This window comes from Bombus vancouverensis, chromosome 1, assembly GCF_051014615.1.
Source record: "Bombus vancouverensis nearcticus chromosome 1, iyBomVanc1_principal, whole genome shotgun sequence".
In the NCBI taxonomy this organism is placed as follows: Eukaryota; Metazoa; Arthropoda; class Insecta; order Hymenoptera; family Apidae; genus Bombus; species Bombus vancouverensis.
In genome coordinates, this window is record NC_134911.1 from 13,908,052 (window position 1) to 13,925,568 (window position 17,517).

Genomic DNA, 17,517 nt, shown 5'->3' on the forward strand with positions numbered 1-17,517 from the left:
TAAATGTCTACCCCCTTTAGAGGGGTAGGGGACACTCATGCAGAAAGAAGCCATGCACGTGCGGCTAATAAGCTTTTTTTTATCGCTGACACGATCGCTTACGTTTGTACACTGCGTGGAAACAGATTTTATTTAATTACACGCGGCATTATATATTATTACACGCGTTGAAATGTCACACGCAGGCTAAAACAGAATTCGATTAATTTCAAGCGCGTCTCTTTGTTCGTGTAACTTCGCTTAGTTGAAAGGCAAAATAAAAAAACATAAAACAAAAACAAGAGACACGATGAAATAAAATACACGATTAAAAAAAAGAACGTTGTCGCGAATAAACAATTCCGAGGCGATTAAAATTCAAACGATAAGGACTCGGTCTTATTTTGAATTGCCGCTTTTCTACGACGAATCTTAATTTCCCGCTGGTTTTAATCGAATCACCTAATTAGCACTCTTGTACTCGGCACCGTCTCGAAAGTTAACTGACAGACAGCCGCAGATTATATCGAATTATTTGGGATTATTGGATTAATACGGTCCTCCCTTCCTCGTAGAAAAGTTACGATTTCAGTTTATCGTTATACCGGGCTATTCGATGAGCCGAGATTCGAAACCGTGTTATATCAGAAGGCGAAATCGAATGCCGGCAGGGGAACCACGAATTTCCTCCCAGTTTCTTCGGAATTCATAGAATTTCATAGAGGAAACGCGGCCACGTTCGAACGTTTTCGCGTGAGCCAACAATCGACTTCAATCAATAAACCTCATTCAACCAGGCGAACAAAAGTGCACTGACTGTAAAGTTAATTCCCGCCCTTTCTCCGCCCTTCGTCCGTACGTTCGTACAGTTCCGCTGTACAAACGGCACGTCAAACATCACCGCCGTACCGTTTTCCACGAATGTATGAAAATTACACCGATTCTCGTCCAATGAAATTAGTTCCAGCCGACTGCGCTAATTCCGCGCGATGAAAAGGTACTTTGAGAAAAATTGATTACCGGGTGCTAGGATTTAAATGCGATGGTTTTCCCTCCACTTCGTTTCGTATAAGTTAACCGTACCAGAACGATGTAACAAAAAACTTCCTTTACATCGTTTGTCATATTGTTTTCTGCTAACCATAGATTCGCCGTACAAGAAAAGCTGGTAAGTAACTTAAACGTTCGTGCAGCCTGAACGTCGTCAATATTCAACGTGATTAAATATTATCAAGCAACATTCCATAAATACCGGTAGTATCGTGCGGTAACGATACGAAGGTGGATGAAGGAAAACGACTGAAAGAACGGCCAGTGCAGGCACGGTAAAAGAGAGATGGTGTATGATAGGTGGAAAAGGAAGCTATGTCTGATAGAGGGGATCGAAGGGGGACACCAGGGGTAGTTTCAGTCATATCGACCACGCCACTTTGCCCCGCTATGCCGGTGGAAACACCTGAGCCCACCAGCCTCCACCTATTCACCCTCGCAACATTCCCCACCGTGAGTCGGCTACACCGACACCAGGAATTCCTATACACACAAACCTGATCGCCGGTATAGCCTCTAAAATATACTAATTCTTCCTTTTTATATACCGTTCGGGAACCAAATGGCTCCCAGAACCCTAAAGATTTCGCTCAGAACTGAGTTAATGCTGGAAGATTAACAGACAGCAATTAGAAGAAGCGGAGAGGGAAACGGACGATAAAGAGAAAGTATCGAACGAGGCAGATTTCGTAGGAATGGAAGGAAAAGATGGTTTAAAGATTTCCTATCTGTATATATATATGTAGATCGACCGGCAAGAAGCATCAGCGTCGACGGCAACAGCGATAGCGATGGTTTCTACGGTTTTGCCCTGCCACAACCGTGAAAATACGGCAAGCAAAGTACGTTAATGAAAGAATTACAAGTTGCAGAAGTGAGGGACTTCAAAGGGGAAAGCCTCTTACCTACGGTTAGATATCGTGGCTGACGAAACAAAAAAAAAGAGAAAAAAGTACTGGAAGGGGACGTTGCAGAAAGAAAAAGAAAGAGAGAGAGAGAGAGAGAGAGAGAAACCAGTCGGAGATGGTAGGAAGCTTTCGCGTACAGCTTTTAATCTACCTTGGTGGGTGACCGAGCTTGAAAACCTCCGGTCGAGCTTTTGAACTCGGTCGCGGGGCGATTTAAGAAGAGTCAGTCGCTACGAATGCGCGAAAAGTATTAAGTCCAACAAGGGCCACTAATTGAAGCAAATATCGCGACGATATTTACTCCCCTTGGAAACGATGCCTTAAAAGCTGAACTTGTTTTCACGATGGCAAATGAAATGGAAAGGGGATGAAAATATTTTACGAATCCTTTTCATAGACGGCGGGCATCTTGACCGGCGAACGAGTACAAAGGAAAATTTGTTTCCTTCGGGTAGTTGTATATTTTCGGTATGCGGCCCTGCCACTCTCTTTCTCTTCCTATTTCTTCGTTTCCTTATTTTCTATCAAGTAGCTTGTATTTCGTGAGAACCGACGTCTGTCCAATCTCGCTCACTGTACGCGTCTCACCTGTCTGTAGAGAAAAATAATTTCTCGAGAGGGAACAGGGAGCCGGATAACAACGCAAGGTGAAGAGAGTCCGCGTGATAGCGCCTCCAGCTACTGGGTTCAGTCGCGCGAGTGGCCATGAAACAATGCCTCCTAAGCGATAGCTTGGTTGAACGAGGAACATGGAAACAAAGAAGGAATAAAAATGTTTTAATCCATCGCCCGTTCTACTCCCTCGTCATCCCCTCCACGATGACCTCACGCCGCTTCCCATCTTTCCATTCCTTCGTTACCTCCATCCCTTGTCCCGTCGTTTTTCCCTAGCCGCGGTTTTCGAGATGGTTGCATTAAATCGTCGAATACCTAAAGGGCACGCATTCAACGTAATGCAACCATTCCATTCGAGTATACTCGTATATAAACGTCAGGGAGTACAATACGCGTACCGGCCCGCGAATGCCTCAATAACTTTTTTAGAACGCCGCGAATCTCAAACTTCATCCCCATTTCTTTTCCACTCGTATCGGGCGAGATACGTACACGGTATCCCCTCAATTTCACTGTTTCGTGTCTTATAGTCGTTCTTCTACTAAAACAACTCTCAAAGACGCAGGTATACGCGTTCGTCTCTTATGTACTTCGTTCGGTGTAGCTTATCGACAAAGATAAAAAAGAAAACGTAACAGACTGGGATTCGTAACGCCATCGAATGCACGGAAGAAAGCGAAACAGTGGCGCGTTTCCGCGAAAAAGACGCGGCAGATATTCGAATTCATTGCAACCACCGATGTAGCTATACACTGCGCGACACGCACGGTCGCGTGTGCCGCGTGCACGTCGAACGAGCTTATTTTTATACATTAAACCGAGATCCGGACGCAAAAGGGGGTGCCAGAAAAGCCCGCACGGCTGTCGGAGATGGTATCCTCATCCGGCAGAAAATCCCTTCGCTCGTAACTGAGGCTGGCTGGGCGCAGTAGTAACGCTAAGCTCGACGGGAGATGCCGCCTGCGGTCTCCATAAACAGCGCTTACGCCACACAGGAGGTAGGAAGGGGTGGGTGTAATGTTCCGACCCCTTGTTGTGTACGTCTCACCCTACTACACTTACTACATCGGGGAACACCTCGTCGTTTCGTGGCACCTTAGTCGGTGCCAGCTCGTGCCGTAGCAGGATACACGAGGCTTTAAGGATGCGCCAAGCGCGAAACAAGAGACGTCCCTTTTCGACGCCCGTGAACCGATGGATCGTTCCTTGCCTGTGTTACGCCGCCTCTCTCTCTCTCTCTCTCTCTCTCTCTCTCTATCTATCTATCTATCTATCTATCTCTATCTCTATCTCTATCTTTCTCTCTCTTTCGGGCGTCACTCGTGATCCCAGTGGGAAAACCCTTCGAAATATTACCGAGTAAAGTCCGGACGAAGCCTCGTCGTCTATCTCGTCTCGCCGTTGTCTGTCTTGGCCTCGGTTTCCCTTCTGCAAACGTCTTTTTTCCCTCCTTTCTGTTCGGTTCGTCGGAGCACGAAAGAAGTGGCGAAAGGGCCGTGTAATTAATATACAGGACCGGATTTTAATTATCACCGTTGATAAAACTATCGGGCCGCGCCGCACAGTTACGTTATTTAATTATGTGATCGGAGTGAGATCAACGGCTGAAATCGAAATTTGATGGAAATTACTGGACGAGGCGTTAAGAAAATTACTCTACATGAGAAACGCTGGCAGTTTTCCAAGCGCTAAGCTTTAACGGTTTAAATACGGTGCAAATACACGATGGTGATTTCGTTCCACGCGTTATTTACGTTTCTGTGTAACGAAATTGACTGGAATCGGGCGTCGATGGAACTCGATTATGGCATCGGTTTGCGGTCAATTCGCTGGAATGTTATTAATTTATCGTCACCGCGGTAACAACCTCGGTAACCACGATTGAAAAGAACGGGTATAGAAGATTAACGGAATAGCCTTAACGTCGCGTACTATTGACATTCGGCTGATTGTAGTCCAGTAACAAGGTATGATCGTACATATATCGATGCATTATGCGAACGCTATAGTCATGCCAGGTACAGTAATTGTGGACTGTACTAATGTTGTAATGCGGATCTAAACCCCTTCATCGTCGAAACAGCTGCGGAGCCATCCTTTCAGAAATAACCTGCCGATACTGGTTGAGCTGAATCTCAGTATGAAGACACACAACCGTGTAAAGTGAGCAATAATAGACAGGCTATATACGTAACCGACGCTGATACAACAATGCGACACATTCTCTCGTGCAGCACTCTTAGACGGAAGGGCTCTCTATATTTAATGCAAGCACGAATGTAGGTCGGGTTTCTGCTTCCAGACGTTAAACAATTCAGAAGCTAGCAGGAGTTTGGATCCTAAAGTAGTTCCGGTACTTAAGAGAATCTCCTCTCCTACGTGCAGCAAAGCAAAAGATCTGCCGGATCCGAAATTGTACTACGACCTAGTAAAACTGGCCATCAAAGGATTCGCGATTACACCGGTGAACGGAAGACGCGATAATTGAAGCTACCGTTTAAATATCCTCTCGTTAACGTTGAAATCAACGAGTCTGAAGGGAACCAGTGATTCATTAGAGCTTGCGAATTGGAAGGAATACAGAGGACAGAACGCGAACGTCGTGGACCCGTATTCAGAAGTCGGTCACTGGATTACGACAACTACGTATTACATGACCCGAGTCGATATACCTTGACGAACGTTTCTTTCGGGTCGTGCAATTCCACCGTACCGTTTATATCTGTCAAGTGGCCGTAATGAATTCTAGTTACGGCCGCTTGTTTCTCAACTTGTTGTAGAAATGATTTACCCTCGTTCTGTAATCTAATTTAAGTTTAATCCGATAACCGTGGCTCTTTGATCAGCACTTTAACCTTTTTTATTCTCTTTCTTTAGTTTTTCTTTTTTGCTATTATTATCGTCTCTGCTTGATTCTGCGCGAGATTCGCGAAACAGTTCCAAACAGGATCGAGCAGTTTTTCTTTACCTGTTCCTTTCGCCGTGGGGAATTCATTAAATAATACACGTCGACGTATCTCCGAATCCCTCGACTTACCGTGTCACGATTTCTCTGGGCTCGTAGCCCACGGATTCACCGCATAAGGAATTCGATCCTTTTCTGCGGTTCAGTGGCAGCCAGTCCAGCTAATTGGAATGTTTGGCCAGAATATCTGGAGCAGCCCCTGCGGATTGACAGTATGTACAATCTTGTTCATCGGCCAACAGAAATGAATTATCCGTCGATACTAATCGAACAGAAGACTCTCCCCCCAAAAAAGTAACGATAAATTTCACTCGATCGTTTCTGCAAGAAAACTCGACCAAAATCTTATTTCAAAATACGATATTTGTTAGAATTCCGGATAGCGCAGATAACATCGATTCCTTTCAATCTTGGAAACTTCATTCGAGTGAGAAAACTTTTGTTCTACTCTCTACCGACTTCAGTAACTTCCTAAATCGATTTGAAAATTTTTCACGCAGGAACTTTGCCATGTAAATTCGACGACTATTCTTCGTATCCGTGCCGATCTTTAGAGCATATAGAAGGTCGGCTTTCCCTTTATATTATATTTACCTTTTCGGGACACGCGATCGACGTAATGGAAATATTCGGCCTAAATATCTGGCGCAGGATTTCGGCTGGATAGACGAAATGTCGAGAAGTAAAACGCGGATACCTTGTGGCTGGCATCAGCGCAAGCAGGCGCGGCGCAGGGGTACAAACGTGAAAGAGGAGGCTAGGTTCTACGTAGAGTGGATCGATCCGGCTGCCAGGTCAACCCTCACCGCGGCTCACTCTGCCTGTAGCCGCCCGCCGCGAGGTATTTTGCGTTTATATCGCGACGTTATTACTTATGCGGCAGCAGCCACTGTAAATTGGTAGGAATCAGACAGATCTAGCTAACGGCTAGGCCCTTGATTCGCCCGAAAGAAAAAGACAACTGAAAACAGATATTCACTCGCCGACGCAACGGCCAGAATTTCGAACAGTAGCTACCTAAAGAGGAGGAATAGTGCGTTCGCGCATAATCGTCAGAGATGGTAGAATCTCTGTGGCATAGCAAATAGACCGGGATTGGTTACGATTAATTCATGCTACTTTCGACTCCGTCAGTATGAGCACACATCGATCCTACCTGGAATATTGGCTCCATGAAGAGAACGTCGCTTATGACGCTTCAATCGCAAAGCTCGGATGGAACCGATGGTTCGATGGATTTTGCTATTAAAGGATTCTCATACGGAATTAATAATCGAAAATGGCTATTAGACGCTAATGACATTTCGATAATTGTATGCAAAGATCGAAGCGAAGAATTAATATATGAAGATTTAATGCACGGACCCCGTATGAAAATATTCTGAGAGAAAGAGCGCGTTGTTAAATTCTGGATGACTACTCGTTCAATGGTAGCGAACAAACTGTTTCTCCTTCCTCGACTTGCTCCTCCTCTCTCTCTCACCCCCCCCTCTCTCTCTCTCTGTGGATGACAATCCGTTTCAATGCGCGCGTTATTTTATTAATCCAATCCGATAAATAACTACCATTTAATGGACGCTTCACCACTGCCGAGCACAATAATAATGAAAATGTTCGAAATTTTAAACTATTCCCTCAGTTAACAATATTATCTATTTAAAGTTTATTTCGACGTGAAATGTTTCAACCATTACTTGTATGTTTGATGAAAATAAAGAAAGTGACGAAAAATCGAGCGAAAAGGCGAGAGAAATGTATAATCGTAGCGATAAGTGTTCGATTAAATTTGATCGGATCTACGCTGAATTGGCGTAGTCCAAGGTTACAATGGCAATTCGTTGACCCAACGACTACAGTCTACAGTCAGCGGAATCAGCTCATGGAATATAAGTATCCGGCACAAAAATATCGGGAACGCAGCAGTACGTGGGATATCTACATCGGTATCGGATTATTCGACGTTTTCATTAGCCATTGACATCTACTACGTAAAATATCGATTTGCAGTCTGCAGATACGTTGCTTTCTCTGGCCGACGCGTTAATATTAATTTTCGAGCTTTTACATTCCCCTCGCCATTCGGTACACTCGTAACATAGATTAATTGAGAAAGCCTGTTACCGAGAAGCGAGACAGTGGTTATTAATGGCATAACAAAATATCGAACGCGTACCGGCCCACCTTTGAAACTCTACGATTTTAAAGCGCGATAAGTTTTGCCCGGGCGCAAAGGAACAATGCACCTTGATGATTAATGACTTCCGTTTTTCGAGAATTCAAATTTCTGGAAAGGGATTAATTTTTATTGTCCAATTTATCGTGGCAAGAAAAATTGATTCGATATACACGGAGAACGCGAGCTACGCTAAGATTTAAAACACTCTGCGGACCGGCAGATTCCTTGCATGTTTCGAAGTCGATGATACGATAGGAAAAATATCTTTATTCATTTCTCAGACTGAATATTAGCGGAGCTAATATTGTTTCGTAAAAATGTAATTTAACGTTGCAACATCAAAGTATCTGCATTTTCCAGATTACATCTCCAACGCTAACTGATAATATCTAAATATTTTTGCTGTCAGATTATGAATAATGTTATACATTATCTGAAATCTCGGAAACGGTATTTTTATACACAGTGATAATACCTTGATGCGTATCTTCCGCTGTTGTTAATGCATACGTATAAATCCTACTGAATTGTAACTCTGGTACAAAAACTTTTAATGCACGTCGTTTCCATATTGTTCCATGATACGAGTTATTAAAAATTATTTTACCAAAAGAAAAAAGAATGAAGAAAAAGCATGGATAATCTTGTTTATACCAAAGATTGTAGCAAATTACGGCAACGAAATTTCATCTCCAAATTGTTATCGCTAACGAGTTAATAATTTACGAAATAATTTCCTCCGCAACGTTAAGTAAATCCACTGTACACAGGTTGCCAAGGTTATACACCGTTATCGCCTTTCTAATTAATAGCATACAATTTGAGCAGAAATATAAAAGCGGCCAGCTCCTTTCTGCGCACGAATAAGTCTGCCACTGCCGTAAAAAATGATTCTTGTTGTTCGCTACACCGAAAGCGTTTATTTCTGCGCGCCACTAAATCTAAGCTCCCGGAAGAAAGGAAGGAGTGTAATGACGGCGTAGTTCGTAGAAACAATTCCGGCTTTTCTTTTTCTACCAGCTGGATAAGCTGAACCCTCCAGCCACTTATCAGGAAGGAATTGCTCCGTGGAAATCTTATTCTACATTTCCGATTGCATCACCAGCAAAAAACGAAAGTCGATCCGTTACAGCTTATTCGCAACGCTGCTAAGACTCGTGAGACTATTCTCTGATAGATTACTAAACGATGCGAACATACGATCGAATAAAGTTGTCCTATAAAAAACACGCGACACGGTATTAAATCTAAACAATTGAATTATTAATTTACTATCTTCGCTCAATAATCTTACGACATTTACGAGATATAATATACCGTATGTAGACTGTTGATTTGAAACGAGAAAGAGACAATAAGGAAACGCTTCTGGGAACGAGTTGGAGAAACTGTTAAAAACGACAGCTCGTCGAGTTAAATGGGATTAGAGGTTTATACATAGTGAGGTCAGCGTACGACTGAAGTGTTTCAACAAGGCATTGTGAATACACACTACACACCAACCTTACACATGTCGCACGCAAGATTGTTTGCGTTATACAAGTACGCCTTATACTCCGTTCAGATGCTCACGACACGTCTGCTGATTGATTCTCTGAAGTGATTTCGTACTATCGGCATGCATTATCATACAGAAGGCAATAGGGAGCAATATCTCGAATGGGTACGCTTGATTCATGGACATGCAATATTGTTCACAATCGCATTGCCGCGACGCTCGCCGACATATCGGAGGCGGACGCTCAATCAGAAGCGTGAACACCGCAGCTGAATACCGGAATTCGATTTTACCTCTTTTTTAAATCGTAAGAATTTTTATAAATCGCATAAAAAAGAATTTGTATTACACAGAGTGTTTAAAGGCTTTTAAATTGGTATTAAAGAATGTTTATCAGATTCATATCTGTTTGAATGTAACTGAAGAAATTGCGTCTATGCAGAAATTTATTCCACTTATATGTAATTATCGAAGTTGGAAAAAATATATTTACACATGTAAATATATTCGTGTAAACAGTAATAAAGCTCCGTTCAAGTTTAAAATACTCAATGAACAGATAAATAAATATTATAACGAGTACATACTTCACTTCTACTTACATATTGTTGTATCTTTAAATTTTTCATAAATGCATAAACATTCACACTCTATTAATTAATTATTGCAAGATTATACAAACGATATCAAAAACAAATATTTACGTACAATACTTATATCATCATATATTATGACTAATATCATCGTTCAAACAAGAGATATGAATGTGTATAATCAATATTCCTATGTTCGACTACAAAAGAACTAGAGGAAGGGATAAAGATATGAAGAGAATTTAAAAGTAAAGATGTCTTGACAATGTATAGGTACGTATATTAGTCTGAATTCCTATATGAAGTGAGTTTTACTCATATCTGATATTTCTTCATTTTTAATATGTCAAAACATCCGTTACAGAAGCTGCCCTAAGGATACATTTTTGAAAGGAATCCTCTTATACGCTCCGTTCGTTCCTCTACAGAGCCGCTGAATGTTCGCGTCGACGTTTGACATTCGTCGCGCCAGACGAACCGAATCAGACCTCGGGGTCTACCGTGAATCGTAAAACGCGTGCAAGGAGTCGTACGTGCGGCATAGTCTCTCATATACGAAGTTACAGTCATGGAAACGGAGTAGTAGAGAAGCGATGCGGTAACTCAAATTCATTCGAAACGACGAAAACACAACAGGGGAAAAAGGAGGAACCAAAAAAACACGATGAAAAACTACGGTCAGTCGTAAACTTGTATGGTACTGTTCGATGTTGCAAAGGATAAAAATAGAAAGAAGAAAAATGGTCGATATGTATGTGTAGACGTTGCAAACACAACATCCGAATTTTGAAATCCAATGAATTGTAGAATTTTTATGGCAAAAAGCAGCGGAAATTATGATCGAATTGATAGATGTATAAAGTGATCCTCATGAAGCGACCAATACGGTTATTACAAAGTTTTAAGATATATGAGAAAAGTATACATGTACAAAATTGTTGTTTTGCAGAGATACGTCGCATGACGTATAAGAACTATTTGCTTTTTAAGGTTATGTGTATCGTAAAATCAAACCTTTCTTTTATCAATTTTTTAATTTATATATACACTGCGCACGTAGGTTATATTGTATATTGTTATTTTCGTGACATGTTCGTAACGCTGTACATTTTCAAACTTATTTAATTATGTTTAAATTATGATATATGCAAGTTCGAACAGCAATTCAGATACAATATATATCATGTCTTTTAAAGAAATAAAAATTAATTTTCTATTGTCCTAACCTATCAAGATCTATGCAACTGTATAAAAGATCTGACACAATATTGTAATCTGGTGTCTACGCTCTCCATCTATACCATATCGATCAATTTTTATGCTCATATCGATATCTCTCTAATGGCGTCACTTTACAAGAATCACTACATATACAACCTATACATATGTAGCTTATATACATCAATTACAATAATCAAATATATCATCATATATTCTCGAATATCGTCGAAAACATCATTGAGCATGAAAAAGCGATGTCTTTATAAATATTGTTTGTACTCACAGAAGTAAACTGTACCCCTGTCAACACTTTGACGTTTGATTAGTTCTTGTCTCGAAGAGTTTGAAGGAAGGTATCACGGCACTATTACAAATGTCAAACAATTCGATTAGCACTTTACGATCGGATAAATCGAGTCACGCGAAATGAAAATGCGAAAGACGAACAACTTTACCGAACTTCGAAGATACTCCTTTCGTATTTACTAGTCGCGTGTGCGGGCCCACGGCAGACGGTATATACGGGTGCAAGTTTAGTTTACGGTGTCTCCACGGGTCACGGTGGCGCTGTACCGTCAGCGCGATCCTCAGTTCGTCACGGGGTCGCGAGGGGTACGCATTGCCTTCGTCGATTGGCCGTACCCACGTTCGTTCGTCATAACGCGCGAAAACTGTACTCGCACGCTTAACCTCTAACATTACGAAGGACGAAATTTCGTCGATCGTGAATCGTTCGCAGTTTTCTGTTAGTGATTTCTGTGCGGTGTCATGTCGCGAAGTTTCATGTTACGCGCGTGATACTTCATATCCTTACGACGCAACGAAGGAGACAGTGCACCAAGGAAAGAGGAAGACGAAATCAACGATTCAGCGTATCCTGCGACACGAAAACGCAAGGCACGCCGGCTATTTTTGCTGTCAAAAAAACGTGAGTGTTTTCTCTTACTTCCTATTTTCATTCACTTTCTTCGCTTTCGGTTCTTCGAAATTGTTTCGAACGTGCGCGTGGAACACGTCCCGTAAAGGAAGGATAGTTCCAATCGTTACTGACAGTTCGACAGACTTCGATTCTGACGCGTGGTTTAGAATTCTTGATCGCGCGCGAGGCGACGTGTTTCCTTTACCTTCCTGCCAATATTCTTAGACCGATAAAGTTGAACTTCCGTTTGAATAGCGCGCGTGAGTACATGTGTGTCGTTTCATGTATATTAGGACGTGTAACGTATTCGTATGCGGTGACATACTCGGCATAGATATACACGGTGCACTCTCTGTATACTCCATTTGACAATCGTATACGTTCTATCTCGGTGCTTTGTAAATCCTTTATCGTCAATATTATTAGTATTTCATATATGAGATATATTTATATTGTGAATTTATAAGAAAGCACGAACCTTTCTAGTCCGAATGCAAATTACGTATTAAAAATGTAAAGTTTTTAAGAAAAAGTGACGATTTAGAAGGCAGTAGGAACGAGAAATTTATAATCATAATTCAGGCGACAGCAGTGCAGTTCGCAATCACATAGGTTACAAAAATGGCGCTATTATTTGAAAAGTATATCTTTTTCGTATAACTGCTTATCGAACAATTCTTTTTAATGCAACGATGCAAATAGCATGTTGCATAAAATATTAACTAGACTGAATAACGTATATGAAAGCAGAATATTCTTTTTTATTTCATTTTTTAAATTATGTATTAATAAAAATGAAACGTGTTCTGTATATTAAACACAACGAATTCGTTTTATAATAATGAGACGAAAAATCATTACGTAAGCTCTATGCGGTAATTTTCGAGTAATTCAGAATTATGACGAAACAGTAATTATTTAAATAGAGGAAATAGGGGAGGTTCAATTAGTACGGAAAATCCAACTCTGCTATTCTATTCAGAGATATTTTCCTCGAAATAATTTTTCCTCTGTTCGATGATAAAAAAAAGTGTAGAGCATTCAAATTTTTTGAACCAGAAACTGAAGGCACGAGATGTAAAAATACTTTCTTCAAACATATTCCATAAATAAATGATAAAAATTTCATTTTAGATTCATAAAACAAATCATTGATCTTGTAACTGTTTGGGTAAAAATACAAAAATAAAAATATCGTAAAAATAATGCCAGAAAAGTGATGTAAAAACAAATCGATACATCGCTAACTATACACAGAAGCGCGGAGAAAACCATACAAACCAGAAAAAACCAACACACGTTTCGCTTATTTAAGAAACTCCTAGCTTTCCCCGCCCGCTTACGTATACAATTCTAAACAAGAAGAATTACGAAGAAAAGTTCGAGTCTCCGTTTTCTCTTATCTTTCACCGTTTACCAACTGTTTCGTACACTTATCTCGCTGCGCGTCGCAACTAAGAGACAAGGTAACGTCCGTACACCATTCTCAACTCGCATCTATAGGTATAACGAGGATGTCCCCGTTCACGCATACAGCTAGCTGATATTAATCGTTTCGAAACGTAACTGTCATAAGGCCACGTGGAAACTGCACCACTGGTTGCTTCCTCGCGATAAGCGATTCTCTTCGCGTAATGCAGTAGTGTATACCATGCACGTCATTCTACTTATAAACTACTTCATGTCAACGACTCCTTCGAAGGTTCTTACGATCGCGATCCATTCACGTGTTGGTTTAGAATCTCTCTTGGTGTACTTTCTTCCTGCACTAGGTTAGACACGCATCAACTCGACGTGGCAATCTTCCTGAGATAATACCACGCGCGTTCCGTGGAACGACAGTTTTGCACAATCAACCAGTTACAAGCGTTTTGCACCGATAATAAAGCGACCACCGCATAAATAATTAATCGCGCGTAATCGGCGTATTTACGTCCATATTGCCGTCGGTCCGGCGAAAATTGCTTCTCTTTGTCGTGGAAACGTGAATTGCAAGCTGAATGATGCGTTTTCAAATCGCCCGGTGCGTGTATTCTTGCCTCGGTTATTCGTATACGTGTGCATAGAAGAAACAATTTCGCAACGTAATGTTATTTCTTTCAGAGTAATTTCTTTCGCTTAATGCGTGGATTTAAAAACGTTTTTCTTTACTGTGCCGCTCTGCGTGCTTCTCACTCGCTCGCGCTGTTTAAAGAAACTTTCGGTAGACATCGAAGGGTATAATTCTTCTTCGTCACCACAACCACGTTTTCCAACAACAAAGAACAGGGCTGAAGTTAAATTATGCTTCCTCTGAATATAGATCGGCCTGAACAGAGCATATAAATGTAGTGTAGCAACATCAATCAACGGCCATATGAGCCATTATATTACTTCGGACTGATAACAAATAGCGTTTCTTCCGCGATAATTTCTCTTCCTGTTCGTTCTCGCGTCTTTGGTTCCTTCGCTTCCTTTTTTCGACCGTCTCTCATTTTCCTAGCATTCAAACGCTCATCTGCACAACAGTGGCCCGAACAGGTGCCTATTTTCTTACGCTCTCTCGTCCCGGGCACACGTACCGTTTACTTACTATCTTTCTTGCCTCTCCCGTCCATTTCTCTCTTTCTTCCTCTCCCACTCTTTCTCGATGATCAGCCAAAACCATAGGAACACACGTATTACCCGTTGCTAGAGCAATGCTCGTGACTTGCTTGTTTATTGATTAACCATTAACGAAATTAATGGTAGCTCCAGGCTGCAACACAATGCCGCTATAAAGCTTATGAAGGTGAATTAGATACGGGACACTTGCGCGAGTTGCACTTATTCATGCATCATGTGAATAGTCGTTGTGACGCAACGATTGTTCATTTAACTCGTGATTTTCATCGATTAATTAAAACAAAGTAATATAGAGCCTGGGTTAATGATGCGTGTTATACACAGTTATTATACAGATATAAATATATCGAGAAGCTATTTTTATATATAGGTATTGTAATAATGATAATATCGTTTAAAAACAAGTAGATAAATTTTTTGTTACGACCTGATAAAAAGCTATTTTCATTAAGAAAACGTACCGTTGTATGATGAATTTATTAGTATCCAGTTGCTAATAAACATAAAAAGGAAGAAGCTACTTTCTAAGAGATGTATTTCAGGCCACATATTTTATATTTAACAAGAATCGAATCCTCCAAAAGAGTGATAGGTGAAATTTTTGCTACAACCGGATGAATGAGACGATACCTTTGAACGGGTTGTAAAATGATTAAACTTCCCGAATTTCATTTGTAAATGAAGGGCATCGCGGATGTAGTGCCGTGTTCATTTTATAATGGCAAGAATGTCAAACAAGCAGGATGACAGTGCTCGGCCGAGAAGAAAGCTACACTTGACTATTTTATGTGCCGTACTCCTCTTCGCTCGGAGCCACGGAACCCTCTTGCATGCGCTAGTTCAGTTTCAAACTTTAATTAAAAAGGTGGAGTCGCAATAAGCTACCACCGGCCCCGCGTCCACCCTTCTCTCTTTTTCCCTTTTCACCCCCACCCTTTTTCCCTGCTTTCCTCTTTTCTCGTTCGTTGTCGCCAAAACTGCAGGGCCCCAGAGAAGTAGAGCTATTTTAATTTCATTTACCAGAAATAAACAGAACAATCAAATTAACGTAGGCGAGTGAATATGCACGTCCGGCTCCTGCCTTTGATGTATTCCCGAAGTGCGTATTTTCGGAGCAACGACTATCCCCTTTCTTTCTCTTCCCTTCTCTCTCTCTTTCTTCTCCGATATTCTATTCGGGTCTCTTTCTCACACGCGCGCACAGTTGCAACCGTTGCTTCCATCGGGGTACATTGTAACGCGTGAAAGGATAAAACCACAAGCAGGAATCCGTGAGCGACGATTTGGTATTCACTTTGTGCGTTTGTGAATTAATTAACGGATTTTACCGATGCAGAACGAAGAACGAACGCACGAAACGATCACCCAGGGGATAGAATTGCACAATGTTCACGCCGGTATAGAACTGTTACGAATTCGAATATCGACTTTCGTCTCGTTGCTTTTCGCCAGGAAACGCTCGGATTTTCCGAGTTTCCTAGCTTCGAATTCATAACCCGCGTCCATGGAGAACAATTGGAATCGATGTTTCCTAGCAGAACGATGATTTAAAACGTAGAGAAACAGGCGCGCTGCTAGATACGGTTTTTTTGCGCGACATATCTCTTTCTGTCTCTGTCTCTTTGTCTTTCTCTTTCTCTTTCTCTTCGTTTCTCTTTCGCGTTTCCTGCTCGTGAAGTGATGCACGAACCTCTATGACTCAATATATTCGAGGAACTACGCAGCTGGATTTACGGCCACGATAATAGTTAATAAGCTTTCATTAAGGATTCGGGGAAAATTGCTCGCATATCTCGTGAAATATTCGCGAACGTTCAATTACGTGCGTTCGCGATAATAAATTTTCCAACGCACGGTTGCTGGGCGCACCGTTTGAATAGAACCCGTTACAAGGCAGAAATTAAATGAAAATTAGCAACCCGTTTTCAACGTTACCTAATTAAAAGCGTAATTATTTAGGAATTACCCGGGCCGTTCGCGGAACAAACAAACGCGCGAGCCGCATCAAAATTTCTCTGTCGATTCGGGAACGAGCCTCGTTGGCCTGTGCTTTCGCGTTTCAACGCTGCCTCGTTTTCGACACCACCACCACCGCTACCGGTTTCGATCGAACAACCACTCTTGGGCCTTTGGCCTTTCGACAACGGATCCTACGCTTTTCACGCAACGAAACACTCTATCCGGGGAGGAATATTTACCGAGACGTTTATTAGGGGCTGTTCCACCATCCCCGACAGAGGAAGCAGAGACGAGCGTCTCTTTCCGCGTCGGAGCAATTATAAGGTCGTCCGATGTAACGAACGATGACACCGGGTCATACTCGGGCGCAATTTACTACGGCACTTTAACCAGGCCTCGTAACGTGCAGCATCGTGGCACACCGAAACCTTAATTTCGCCCGAACAAAATATTTATCGAGGCCCCTAGGAGTAATTGCGTGCACGACATCGTCACGTTGAAACAGCTCAGAGGCGCATAATGAATAATCGACCTGTTCGTCGAGTGATCACGCGCGTGAGATTACAGTCACATTTTGTGCACAGTACTGTCAGCATCGCGTGCGATTAACACGTCGATTTCAGCCGTCAGGGGACTCGGCTTTCTCGTAAACATTTTTATAGGGATTTCGCGATAAACGAGGCTATATCGGCCGCAGGCATCTCGCTAGCCGGCATCGGTTATTATCGCCCGAGTAAGTCTTACTTTACTCGTCCCTACCATTAATACGCCAAACTTCTTTGTTTCGTTTCTTTCGTACCTGGTGAAATCATTGTCGTTCCATACGTGCAACGAAAAGAGTCCATTATCCGGAGTAGATTGCTCCAAATAATTAGAAGCGTGCTTGTTTAGTAAAGTGCTCGGTGTTTTAACTACTCTGACCTGTTACGGAGAAAAAATATTACTACTACCTACACGATGTTATTTATTCTTCCGTTTAGAGATCGCAGAAACAGCTCAAATCGTTTAGGTATCGTAGCCATGTTACATA

General features: G+C 41.7%; 1 protein-coding gene across 1 annotated transcript in view; it reads left to right on the plus strand.

Annotated features, from left to right (window-relative positions):
* Positions 1-11,734: 11,734 nt before the first annotated feature.
* Positions 11,735-17,517, plus strand: part of LOC117153611 (discoidin domain-containing receptor 2) — a 159,019-nt gene continuing 153,236 nt past the window's right edge. The window contains exon 1 of the mRNA XM_033327805.2: positions 11,735-11,933. The gene's annotated coding sequence lies outside the window, so the exon portion shown is untranslated. The remainder of the gene's footprint in view (positions 11,934-17,517) is intronic.